Consider the following 14,351-nt stretch of genomic DNA (forward strand, 5'->3'; position numbering starts at 1 on the left):
TTTTTTTGTCACAAACAACTACAAATTACAAGTTAATTTCATGTTGTAGTTAGTGTAAGTGAAATTTTCTCAATTTTTTGTTATTTTCTCTTATATTTGTCTTATATTTTGAGGTAAAAACCCAAAATTTTGACTTCTACAGGGTGTTTTTTTCTATGTCAGAAACACTTTTGTTTTAGGTGAGGACACAGGGCAAGGGCACCAAGGGAAGTTTTACCATACTCCTCTTTCCAGTCTTTAAGTGATGACGTGATGAATCCTGCTTCTGGGCCCAAACGACTCTGCGTTTAATAAGGCTGTTGTGTTTTTAACATGTTTTAATGCTTTGTATCTTGTTCTATGTAATCTCAACAAGCCCCTAAAAACAGTCAGTGATCACTGTTGGCCTCTCTCAGTTTTTATTACCGCTGTTCATTTTAAAGCTCAGTTTTTAAAACCTTATGATGTAACTACAGCCCAGCCCATGCAGCAGTATATTAATGACTAACCTTATATTGCAGTTGTTCTCCTGACTGAAGTTTGGTCCATTTACAGCATCCTGCCATGCAACTGCATTTGTCCCTAACCATCGGGAACCCTCCCGTTAACTTTTATCGAGTGGAAAAAAGTTAGCATTCATCCTCCAGCTTCACTGTTTATATTATGCTAACACAGCCTGGATCAGGATCAGCCTGTCTGTGGAACAAATCTTACCATACTGACAGGAGCATTAAGTCCATTAACATAGCTATAGAATTGTCGTACAATAAAAATATATTCGAGAAGCAGCTGAACAACAGCTGCTATCGTTTATTATAGTTGTGTTTAGGCTGCTGTCATATGAATTTAGGAGACTTAAGCAGAACGATATTAGTGTCAGTGGAGGGGATTTTCTGCCGCTAACTATGTGACAAGCATGTCTCACGAAGCCCACTCAGTCATGCTGAGCTTTCCTTTTAAGATAAGATAAGATAAGATAAGATAAGATAAGATAAGATAAGATAACCTTTATTAGTCCCACACGTGGGAAATTTGTTTTGTCACAGCAGGAAGTGGACAGTGCAAAAGTTATATAGCAAAATTAGAATACAATAAGAATAGAATAGAATAGAAATAAGAATACTGTACACAACTGTAAAGAATAGAATAAAATAAAATAAAATACTATACTATATACAGTAGAATAAATAGAATAAAATATACAATAGGATAAAAATAGAATGCAAATGCTTTATACAACTGAGTAAAAAATACAACTTTTTCAGAAAAAGAGTATTGCACTTAGTGTTATTGCACATGTGTGTGTTTGATCAGTTGAAGTCTTTGTTGTGGAGTCTGACAGCAGTGGGGAGGAAAGACCTGCGAAGTCTCTCCGTCCCACACCGTGGGTGCCGCAGCCTGCCACTGAAGGAGCTGCTCAGTGCTGTCACAGTCTCCTGCATGGGGTGGGAGATGTTGTCCAACAGTGATGACAGCTTAGCCACCATTCTCCTGTCACTCACCACCTCCACTGGGTCCAGAGGGCATCCTAGAACAGAGCTGGCCCTTCGGATCAGCCTGTTCAGTCTCTTCCTGTCCCCGGCAGAGATGCTGCCACCCCAGCAGACCACACCGTAAAAGATGGCTGAGGCCACCACAGAGTCATAGAAGGTCTTCAGGAGTGGGCCCTCCACTCCAAACGACCTGAGTCTCTGCAGCAGGTACAGCCTGCTCTGCCCTTTCCTGTAGAGGGCGTCTGAGTTATGAGTCCAGTCCAGTTTGTTGTTCAGATGAACACCAAGGTACCTGTAGCTGACAACAGTCTCAATGTCCATACCTTGGATGTTCAGTGGTTGCAGTGGAGGATGCTTGTGCCTGCGGAAGTCTACCACCAGTTCCTTGGTTTTACTGGCGCTGATCTGGAGGTAGTTCAGCTGGCACCAGTCCACAAAGTCTTGAGTCAGTCCTCTGTACTCCTTGTCGTCCCCATCAGTGATGAGGCCGACTATTGCAGAGTCATCAGAGAACTTCTGCAGGAAGCACTGGGTGGAGTTGTGGGAGAAGTCTGCAGTGTAGATGGTGAAGAGGAACGGAGCCAGAACCGTTCCCTGTGGGGCCCCCGTACTGCAGACGACCCTGTCCGACACACAGCCCTGAGTCCTCACATACTGTGGTCGGTCGGTGAGGTAGTCCAGTATCCATGCTGTGAGGTGATGGTCCACTCCTGAGTTCTCCAGCTTGTCCTTCAGGACCGTGGGAAGAATAGTGTTGAAGGCACTGGAGAAATCAAAGAACATGGATTTGACTGGATTTCCATTTTTACTATAATAATGTGTAGTTTGTCAACTACTGTGCCTTCTTTGAAAATTTAATCATAATAAAAATTGTGTTTAATTTGATTTTGTCTTTTTCATTATGCTTCCATTCACTTGTTTATTCTTCTGAATTTTATTTTGCAGTTTTCTTAAGGTGTCTGTATAATAACTGTGTTGTTTACATTTGTTTTTAATGTCTGTGATGCGAAGCAAAGTAAAAGTAGCTTTATAAAATGACAGAGAAATGTAGCTTTTTAAATGCTGATCTCTACAGATGTGACTGGAAGGCATGTGTAACATCTGTTTTTTTTTTCTTCCCTAATGCTGAATACTTCCCGCACGAAGGCTTTCAAAAGGACATCTGAGCTGTGACCTCGGCCATTTGTCATAATTACACCCGACACTGGAAACTTCTCCTGTCACCCTGAAAATGGCTTCTATCGAGCACTTTGTACAGCAGTCACCTGCGAGCAATCACTCATCCACCTTCTCCTGTTCCTTCAAAATCACACTTCTGCACACACTCGCAGCCATACAGTACCCAAGTCGTGGCCCACAGAGGGGCCATTCTATTGCCAGATGCTGGCGTGCAAAGCTTCAGCTTAGGACTATTTTCATAATGACAAGAGAGATTTGTAGAAAGGGGGAGAGTTGTTTGGGAGAGTAGACATGATGTAAAATAACTTAACTGCTTCATAAAATGCATTGGGGGAGGTGGGAGGCAAGCGAGGAGCATGCAAGAGGAAGGAGAAGCTCCCATGAGAGGAACATGCGAGCTGAGGACCACATTAAGACTACAAAAACCAAGCTGCAGTTGCGCCAAAATCAACACGAGTAAACTGACCAGATGGTGTTTTTGTTGCTGCCAAATTAAACTTTTTTGGTGCTTGACCTTTTTGGTAGATGGGTAAACATGTACGACCATTTTTCACCCTCTACTTTAACCCCCTGTTACTCATTTACAGGAGGTATAAAAATAATTAATAAATGTTTTTAATTCTAATTAAGCTGAAAAAATATAAGTGTTTTTTTACTGTATTAATTGCTATCCTAGTGCATACTGCCAAGCTATTAATAGTTAATAAAGTAAATATTGAAGTTATCATAAAGAGTTATACAACAGAGTTTAAAACCATATAGGGCGCGAATTACATTAAGCCCTGCAGCGCTACAGCAAACTGTGTCAAATAAAGTTGTCTTCTCCTGTGATGAACATTTGTTCTGACAGCCCAACTGTGGCCTGATGCCAGCAGTACAGTACAAGCTTCCTCCCCACACCTCCACGGCCGCGAGAGGATGAATAACCAAGCATCATAGCTCACAGGTGGCTCTCCGCAGAGTTCAGCGGGTCGCCCACAGTTTAACATTGTACCTTGGAAATATCAGCTGTCAGTCTGCACATCAAAGCAGCTCCATAAATAAACGCTGACTGTGCCCCTCTGCGTTCCCCTTCCCCAACTTGAGAGGGTGCAGGGGGGTTCTGGTGGTGCAGGAGTGGTTGGAGGCTAAACCACAAAATTGACCCATGCCGGAAATCACACTGTTTTCCTTTACTCTCAAATGGGGGCTTTTCTGATCACAGTAAATGGTTGAACAAACAAGGGCAATGAACGTCCAGCATATTTCATAATAACACGTCATATTGCAGCACACCTGCATAAACAGCGGCCGCACTGTAGCCTCCTGCAGAGCGGCTCCAATGTCAGTGGCTCATATACACGACATACAGTAATAGCCGTATTTGGGCCTAAGGCATGCTCATATATAGTTTCAATACTGAGTGAAAACAGAGCAGAGCTGCAGCGCTCACTCCTACATATCCCAATCAGTGCCATGTTAAAACTTTAGAGCAGAAATAAATATACTTAGAAACTGGAATAAAAGCAGCTTTGGTCTCCATAGGTAACTGTGCCGTTCATGTACAACGTTTGCAACGGTGCATTTTCGTTTTTTTAATCATAGACTGTACATAAAAGATGAACACAGTCACTGTAGCATTAGATTTTCAAAGGCAGTAAAAGACAAGCTTGGTTAGTGATGTAAATATCTGCTAAGTAATGCTAAAAAAAAAACAATTTCATTCACGAAACCTGGAACAAAGACGTCTTGGATGGGTTTTAGTGCAGTTAATCACAGCAGGTTATATTATTTGTAAAATGTTTCATTAAAAACGTTACCAAAAAGGACCAACACCGCACATAAGGTCGAGTGATCCAGTTCAGCGACTTAAACTAGCTGAGTTGACCCACTAACTTTAGGCCTTCATGAGGTCTAAAGGTGCGAGTTATTCTTTTAAAAGGACTACAGATAGTTACAGAGACTAAAATCATTCTTTTATTTTTACCAGACAAAAAAAAGGCAGAATTAAGGATCTAGTGTCAGATAAGAATCAGCTACCATATTTAGTATCACAAAGAGCACTAGCTGCAAAGTTCTTCTCATCCAAATATGGTCACATGCTAAAAAAACAGAAAGCTTTGCCACTGTCATATGAAACACCAGACCACAAACCAGTGGATGATGTCACAGTGGCTACATCTATTCTTTACGTACAGCCTGTGATCTTTACTCATGCTCTTCCTGTTGGTCACATGAAAAAATCTAAGAGAGATTTTTTTCTTTTTCTGTGATGATTCTTTTTTATCAGGCTTCAAAAGCCATTATTTTTATATTTTCATGTAAAATCTGAATTTAAGAAAATACAAACTTATTAAGATTTTTATAAGGCAAGTGTGATTTCAATGTGATTTCTATAAAACACAGCTTCACCTTTTAAAAGTAGCTCAAAGAAAAAAGGTTTGACATTTCTCAGACGTTTCCACTACATTATAATGTAGCGCAGTGGAAACCTAAAGTAGCATAAAAAAAACATAAAAGTGAAATTTTCATGCAGAGTTTAAGTGTCTCGACATGAAACTTAAGAGCAGTACTTTATTAAATGCAGGTAGCTGCCCTCGTGCTGTGCCTATAATGTACCCACAGCTGCAGTAACAAATCTATTTGTACAGTATATCAAAAGCTAGTTAGTTGTTTCTGCACCTGGGTGACAAAAAGAAAATCAGGTTGTGGGTGCCGAGTGGTACGGCGGCAATGATCCAACATAGCAGAGCCCCAAACACACACATACATACACACAGTTATAGCCACAGTCACTCAGCCTAATAGTATCCTGGAATTCCTCAAGAGGCCTGTGTCAAACTTTGCCAAAACCCCTGCCAGCGGCTTGGAAGCGCCACATGGAAAACACAAACGCTTGCCTCTACGGGCGAGTCATTCCACAGTTGGAAAACATGACAAGAGGAGTATGACCCAAGAGACTTATGCAACAAAAAGCATCTGCAGCACCTCTGTGGGGGACAAGTAATACTGTTAGATTCTTATCTTAGATTGTTTGAATAAGAAAATAATGTGCACGGCCACATACGCGTATCTGCACCCCAGCTGTAATTAGTGTAAACAGACAGGTGAGAAGATAGTGTTGCCGTTAAATACAGTTAAGTTGTAATGTCGAGGTGGCAGTTTTGCTTGTACCTGTATGTGTGCACGTTCACGGTGCTGCTGTTGGTCTTTCATAAAATAAAGGGATGTTTGTGCAAGTGCACAGTAACCTGTTCCACCACATCCCAAAGCTGCTCTACTGAACTGAAATCTCGTGGCTGTTTTAGTACAGTGAACTCATCGTCATATTAAAGAAAGTAGTTTGAGGTGATCTGAGCTTTGTGATGTGGCGTCTTGTCCTGCTGGAAGCAGGCATCAGAAGATGGGTCCACCGCCAGTAGCCTGAACCTTGAACCTGAAGCATGAGGGATCCATGCTTTCATGCTGTTTATGCCAAACTCTAACTCTAACATCTGAATGTTGCAGTGGAAATCAAACTCATCAAACCAGGCGACATTTTTCCAATCTTCAATTGCCCAATTTTGGTGATCACATCTAAACTGCAGCCTTTGCCGAAAGGAGTAGCATCCACTGTGGTCTTCTGCTGCTGGAACCCACCTTCTTTAAGATTTGGCTTGTTGTGCATTCAGAGATGTTTTACTGCATATCTTAGTTGTGAAGATTGGTTACAGTTGCTTTTCTCTCACTTTGCAGTTATCCCAGCAGATCAGCAGTTTCTGAAAGACTAAAACCAGCCGGTGTGATAACATCATCCATGCCACATTCAAATTTGCTTCTTCCCCATTCCCCATGATGAAGGATTCACAATAAATATATTATTCATCAGTGATAGAGGAACTTAAAGAGTATTTGGTTATAACATTGTTTTTTAAATCCTATGTAACTGTTAAAACTCATCTGAGCTGCGGGGAAACAGTCAAGGAGAACAGTAGACTAATAGGACACATCAGCTACATAAGCTAACTTAAAAAACAAATCTAATATGATAGAATTCCTGGAAGGGATCGCATTTTCATAGGACTGCCAAATTCTGTGGCAGTTCATCCAGTACATCCTGAAATATTTCACTTTAAGCTGCGTGTTACACCGACACAAAGCATGTGCATGACTCATAAGCAAAAATGACACAAAAAGCCTTTTTAGTCACCATATTTTTGTAGTTATTTGTTGAGATGAAAATGAAAAATGTCACTGCTAACTGGCATAGTGAGAGCGAGCCATCTCTACTCCATCTTAGGTGGCCAAATGAGTGTCTAAGGTCATGTTTGGTAGGTGGAAAACTGTAGTGTAGTTCAAAAGGAGCAAACATAACAGAGCCAGACTCTCCAGTTGGATGCCATCAAAACCAAACTATGATGGTAGAACGTGCTAAGTGCAAGGATTCCCACTTCAAAGTCGAGAGCAAGGAAGAACCCGGGCTCCGGCACAATGTGGCGTCTGTTTGAAACTTTGCGGACACAACGCAGACTGGGGCCCTTGGGCCTGCTGGACTGGGGGAAACTGGCATCGGTTGTGTTGGACAGCTAAGACACTCTGATCGGTGCCCAAAAAGCTGGATTTGAAAAGGCCAAGTGGAAACAAAGCTAGACTTGAGATTAAGCAGGGATGACACATGTAAGCGCACGAAAAATAAAGAAGCATACACACCAAAGCTTCTGAAGTAGAGGAGGGGATATATGTTGAATGTGCATCCAAACACAGCCACATCCTCGGCCCACATGCGAAGCAACAGCATTCATTTTAATAACTGCTCCCATTTTCCTTCTTGCCAGCAGCTATTACCATAATTCATGCTCCGCTTCGTACCTGGAGAGCAGAGCTGCTGTTAATTGCCCCGGACATTGAGAAACTACACAAACGGAGAGCAGGAAAATTAAAGTAGGGTGGTTTTAATATCTTTCACAGTATATAATTGAAACAATGCAACAATGTTTCGCTACACTATAGAAGCTCCTGCAGTTTTAACAGAAAATTGGACTTACTTACAAAAGTCCCTATTCTGCAGAAAAACATTAAAAATCAAGGAACAACCAACACTGAAACTGTAATTAGGTTCAGTAGTCAAATAAATGCTCTTTTTAAACAAAAGGCCTGAGTCCTTTTCAAACATGCACAGTCAGGGATTAATGCAAGATGATTAATTGAAGACATATGAGAAAAATTTGACGTTATTTTTCTCTGGTGCTTGCTTTGTTGTGGGATTATGATTAATGATATCTCTTTTCTGAAGGCATTTGAGAAGTTTACAAGGAAAAGCACTCAACACTCAACAACATCCGATCTCTTTTGTAAAGGATTATAAGCTCAAAGGACCGGGAAACCGATGGTTTAAACATTAACAATCCATTGTGTCTTAAGATTATCGGTCTTTCAAAATGAAAAGTAACCAGAGTTAATAATAACTGTGATTTCTGACCTCTATAATATAGTAGTGGAAGTGTTCGAAGCTAACTAAAAGTAAAGGAAAAGAAAAGAAAATCCTTCACCACTTGTTGCAAACATGTGCTTACTATCTGATATACTAAAATGCAGGATGTTATAAATTGCTTATTTATAGTGCAAACAATGTGAGTTTGAATATGGAAAACAGTTTGCGCAAAAATAAGCAGGGCGTTGGAACATTTCTTCATCTTGGCAGCTTCTCCTTTGACCCCGGGCCTAGATCCGTTGTGCTTGAATGTTGCCTGGTTATGAAAGCACTTTTCACCCGTGCTTACACTGACACAGTACATTGCTTAAATCGGATTGCCTGCGAGTTCACAAGAAGGCTTTGTAGCCGTGAGGTTGTTTATGTTGTTTGTATCCCTCCTACCACCTCTGAATCAGAGTTTCACATACTGTAATAATTCAATAATAGCTCACTTAAGTGTTTGGTAATAACACCTTATCTTCGGTGGTTAACTCTGCACTTTTAACTACATTACAGGGACTCGTGATAGCTCCTCCACACTTTCATTTCAAACAATTACCCCTGATATAAATACATGTAAAGCAGCGTGGGAAAGCACTGTTCCATCTCGTTATGCAAAGCCTCGTAGTAGATAAGCTGTGACCGTTAACAAAACGGCAGGTTTCTAGAGCGCTACAGATGGAAGTTCAAACCGTCAACATCAAGTATGCACAAACCCCTGTTGTGGTTTTAAACAGGAGCTTTGCCAGGTACTAACTGGCAGGCTCAGAGGCAAGCTGGTTATCCTGACAATCCAAAATACAGATAGTTTTTATTCAGGATGTGTCATCACACGGCTCTGGGACACAGCTCTCAAAGTGTCTCATTTCACATGCCTTAAGATGGGATATAAATAATGAGTGCATCTGTTTTAAAAGGGACCTCAGGGAGCACAGCACACCTGGGAAGGAGGAAAGGTAATCCAGAACATCTCCGAGGTGATTAAAGCTACACTGGAGCACTTTTTAGACCAAAATATAAATAAGTATATTTGTTTCTATTTATTACAAAGCTCCCCCAAAGAACTGTATATCACTGGATGTGCCTTTTAGTTATAGTGAAGAATCTGCAGCCTGGCATGCCATGCATTACTAAACCAGATTGCATAATAAATGTTAAATCTGGGTTTTTCCTGGATTAAAGTAGGCCTTTGGGGCTGTGCATGTGTGCACAATTCAGCTGCATATTATTAAAATAATAGCCTATATATTAATTTTTTTGAAAGAAAAATGAAATGAAATTTGATGTTGTGATTGAAATCCATCATTCGGTTCAACTTGAAAACATTCAAGACAACTGTCAGTCTTCCCAGGAATGGACATCCACAAGGTCATATGATGTAAAAAACCCCAAGAGCTACATATCAGAATCTACAGGCTTTAGTTAGCGTGTTAAATGTTAAAATTCATGACATACAACTGGAAAAACACTGCTCTTATGATAGCACAGTTTAGGTTTGCAAAATAACATCTGAACAAACCACAGGACTTCTGGAACAAAGTCCTTTTGATAGATGAGACCAAAGTGGAGATGTTTGGACATAATGCATAGCACCACATTTGGTGAAAACTAAACACAGCATATCAGCACAAAACCATGTGTCAAGCACAGTGGTGGACGGTACTTATTTGGGCTTGTTTTGCAGGCAGGACCTGGGCAGTCGAACATGAACTCCTCTGTATATCAAAGGTCATGTGAGGCCATCTGTCTGACAGCAAGGTGCACTTTTTACACACAGCTTCAGCATTTTGGGTTAGTTTTTGCTAAATAAACAATGGCATGGTGTAATACGGCATGTGTTGTTACTGTTTATCAAATTTTTAGGCCTACTAAAGAAATTTTTTTAAATTTCTTTACATGTATACCTTAGAATCAGCACAAAATATATATAAGTAACATAATTTTGACAACCTGGTGGCACTAGAGGCTTAACAAAGTCAATAGTATCCATCTAGTTTTTGATAATACTACATAAATAACAAAATAAAATTGAATTGAACATTGAAAATTGAATTAAATTGATACATAAATGTAACTACAGCAGTGGCCCACTTTTTAGCTTATTAAATGGAAAAGAGAAACATATGATTAGCTGACAAAACTTTATGTTCCCAGTTCCTCTTTGTCACTGGTGTTAACTTGTATCCTTAATATGTGGACCGAAGGATTGAAGTTTCCATATTGCATATGGAAGCTTCATATTTAACTATGGTAGCCCTCCAAATTCCATCATCTAGCCCAAGACTTCAGTCATCATGCCATGTGGATGCCATGGCAAAATCAAACATTCAAGTGAGCAGATTTATTTGGCCTCTCTATTAAAGCGTGAAGACACAGGAGTACAGTAAGGTCAAGGAAAAGAAAAGTAAGTGATGAACATGTAGCTCTTCATCCTGTGCTGGTCCAACCCTGACTGCAGGAGGGCCTGACTGCCAAGCAGCCTACATGAGAGGAAAAAGTGACTAAAAGGGTCTGCGATTTCCAGCAGGATCTGAGCAAAAGACCTCAACTCTGTCCAAAGCTGTGAAGGCATGAATGTGCTTTAGCAAAAGCCTGACGCATTCGCTCATTCACACGTCAAACAAGTTTCCCTTCAATGGAGAGCTCTTTCTTCACTGGCTCTGATTCAGTGGAAATGCAAATGTTAAGGCCTTGCCTTGATTTGATGGAACGATCCGTTTTGTCAGTCTGCCTTCCCAACCAAACCTCGGCCTCCGACCCCACCCCCAACACCCTTAATGACGCTCACTAAATGAACCATAGCGCTGTCACTCAGCCCAGTGCTTTCCAATGCCAACCTGACATTCAGCTGCCATCAGTCCCTTCCCTGCATATACACATAGTCAGTTTAGCAAATTCATTATTGCAATTTAAAAAAATTTAACTTTAGACTGCCAGCTATGCTTCGAGAAATGTGTTAAAAGACAGCAAGAAGGTTCTCAAAGCAAACTTACTCTGTCTTGATCATTTCATTTACTAATGTTAATCTACCTCATAGAGACTCAGCTTAGTACCCTAATGTATTCTCTTAGGAGAGGACTGGGAGTGAGATCTTTTCCTCCTTCAGCCCCCAAAAAAGATGCTTGCCCAGAATCAGTGAGTGTATTTTAAAAGCTTGTTTAGCTATAAACACTGTAAGAATCTGGCATGGTACAAGCAAACAAAAATCAACCAAGAAGAGTTTTCGCCAAATCTTTGAGGAGGGCCTCAGTGGAGGTTGGAGAAACTTTAAGCCTATTTTCACATTCATACAAAATAGAACTAATAAATAGAGCTAAGTCAGACTTCATAATTTGCACCTATAAAGACTACTAGCCTGCTTAAGAGTTCTGATTTCTCTCCGGCAATGTAGTTTCAGTGAGGTCAAGCTGTTGAGGATATTCTACATTAATACCTGGACTTTAATCCACTTCCTGTTAAGCAAACTCTAGACCTGACACAGAGAACAATGAAGTCACACAAGAAAAGCCCGGTGAAACTTAAGCTTAACAAAGTGCGGCGCGCGCACACGAGCAACACAACACACTCACAAGACAGGTCTTAAATTCCCGCCTTAGGCAGTACACTCACAGGTTCTGAATGTCCTTATTTGGAGTGCGAGAGAGTGATTGGAAGAAGGGTGATGAAGCCACTTGCCGACAGTGCCAATTGAGGCAGGGCCACAGCAGCTTTGTGCCAATTAGTGCATTCGGGCGTGTGAAGAAGACAAACCCTCTTACAGGTAGGTAGGCATGGCTCTGCTGAAGGGCCCCGGGGCCAATTGGGACTCGAAGCCAATTGATTTGACAGGGCATGTTAATGACCTATATTCTCAGTAGCTGGTGCAAGGTGTGGTAGCAAGGAGGGAGGAGATGGAAAATTTTTTCTCTACTTCTCTTCTACAAACACAAATCTGTCAGCGCACCATCATGTAACTAAACAAACTCCAGTTTTATTATGCTTACATAAAATGCTGAAGTCAGAGCCTGTCATAAATAAATTACAGGTTAAAAACAAAGATGAGTGAAACCTTCATATTTGATGGGCAACTCGACTGCTATAAAATCCTACGAGTGTGCATCATGAAAAGTTACATTTTAAACCCATCTTTGTTCCGTTGCTTGGAAAGCACAGCCATAAAAACTGCCTACTCGACAACCTAATCTTTCAGCAGACTGATGACTCAGGATCAACCTGTGTCCTCAAGCTGCCTGTCCACTCGTCTGTCTTTGTTGGTGAAAAAGAGCCATCGTGTGGTTAAAGAAGTGAGCTGCAGCTTGCTGTGAACACATGAGAAGTACCTGCTATAATATAAACACCTATAGGCCAGGGGTTTACACTTTATAGAGGCAACAGTGAAGATTTACAGTAATTCTGAGGATTGCTTGCATAATTAACCATGATCCTGATAATCGTGATAGAGGCATGCACTCAGAAACACGGAGTTTATAATCTAGGTCACTGCAATTTACACTCTAAAAATGAGCTAAAAATGCAGTATTAAAAACAATAATGCTATAAGACTACAAGGTTCTGTGTTACATGGTTCACTACTGTGATTTAGATGGAAATATGTCAACTAGTAGCCCTGAAACAAGGAAAAAGGTGAAGTGATTCACTGAAAGCTGTGGAAACATAAAGGTGTATAAAGTATACAAGGTAAAACCAAAAAGGTTTGTGGATTTCTAATCAGCTTGAAAGTCAATATTTGGTATGATTTGTGACCTTTATTCTTCCACACAGCCTGAACTCTCTTAGGCATTGTCATTTCTTTTAGTAGTGTTCAGGAATAGTTCTCCAGGTGTCTTGTAGGACAATCAAAGTTGGCATTTTTCTCGATTCAACTAGAGAAATGTGAATAAATTATATGTTTTTGCAACAGGCTGCAAGTACTAGTACTAGTTGGTTGCTATGTTCTTAGGTGTAGACACGACACTGCTTTATGGTCCTGTTTTTATGCTTAAATGAGTCATAGGTCAGTGTTAAGTGGCTTAACAAACAAAAGGCATTCCTCTGAAAATGGTCAAGTACAACGACTGGACTGAAAATGAGTGGGAAAAGAAGCCAAAGAAAAACGTCAAAAACCCTTTGGACAGCCTGGAGTACCACGGAGTTGATGTGTGTTTAAGGTCTCTTAACTATAGACTGCAGGTTTGTGCTTTGCCATGAAAAGTCGTTTTAATTTGAATGTTTGTTTTTGGAAAACATTTCATCACCTCACCTGTTTAATCATAACAACCTTTAAAAATGAAGGAAACCATGACGAATACCGGTCTGAGTCTTACGTGTTTCTTTGTTGCTAATTTGCATATAGTTGGTGTTTGGACACGTTAGCATGCAAGTTAGCATTCCGCTAACAAGCCAATAGTCTTATTAAAGCATCCCTTTGCCGTCTCTCTACAGCAGGTATAGGCTACAGATGATACAATATTTGAAACAAAACCAAGAAAGTTCTCCACAGAGTACTCACCCTTATTCTGCAGATTTTGAAGTCTCCTGAAAAACTTTACTCATTCCCTGAATGGAAAATATTTTTGCAGGATTAAAACTACATAAAAATAAAGAAAATGACAGAGAGAGGAGGAGGGATAGCAGATAGTGAATCAGGAAGTGCAGAGGATTAGTAAGGAGGAAGTAGGGAAGCTATGAAGAGGATGAAAAATGGAAAGGTGGTTGGCTCAGATGACATGCCTGTGGAGATGTGGAGATTTCTGGGAGAGGGGGCAGTGGGCTTTTTAACCAGACTGTTTAAAAACAATCTTAGAAAGTGAGATAATGTTTGAGAAATGGAGAAATAGTGTACTGGTACAGAGTTTTTAAGAGTGAGATGATGTGCAGAGCTGCAATAACTACAGAGGGATAAAGTTGATGATACCATGAAGCTATGGGAAAGAGTTATTGATGCTGAGGATGTTGACAAGAAAGTACAGAGGTCAGAATAAATTACACTGTGTCTCTGTGGATCAAGCGAAAGAATGTGATTGTGTCTGCTACAGTTTCAGATGTGACCCTGTGAAAATATTCCTGAAGGAAAGCACTAGAACATGGAGTGACCTTGAAGTTCTCACTCCAGTTACTCAATCACAGGGAAAGTTGCTCATCCCTTGAGGATATGAGCATTTTTGTAAAGCACGTTTGATGGCCTGCTCTGTGATTTTGCATAAGCAGCAATTAGCTCGATGTTAAGAATTCAAACGTTCAAACAAAGACTTACACCTGCTTAATCTCGGACTGCAGATGTTTTCCAACGC

At 40.6% G+C, this 14,351-nt stretch overlaps 1 long non-coding RNA gene across 2 annotated transcripts in view; it reads right to left on the reverse strand.

Moving 5' to 3' along the window:
• LOC102080533 (uncharacterized) overlaps positions 1-13,788 on the reverse strand; it is a 130,999-nt gene extending 117,211 nt beyond the window's left edge. The window contains exon 1 of one of the 2 annotated variants that reach the window (XR_003215344.1): positions 13,571-13,788. This is a non-coding gene — a long non-coding RNA (uncharacterized LOC102080533). The remainder of the gene's footprint in view (positions 1-13,570) is intronic. The other variant, XR_270139.3, reaches the window with a different exon arrangement.
• Between the last annotated feature and the right edge of the window lie 563 nt (positions 13,789-14,351).

The sequence above is a fragment of the Oreochromis niloticus genome, linkage group LG19 (assembly GCF_001858045.2).
Source record: "Oreochromis niloticus isolate F11D_XX linkage group LG19, O_niloticus_UMD_NMBU, whole genome shotgun sequence".
Lineage (NCBI taxonomy): Eukaryota > Metazoa > Chordata > Actinopteri > Cichliformes > Cichlidae > Oreochromis > Oreochromis niloticus.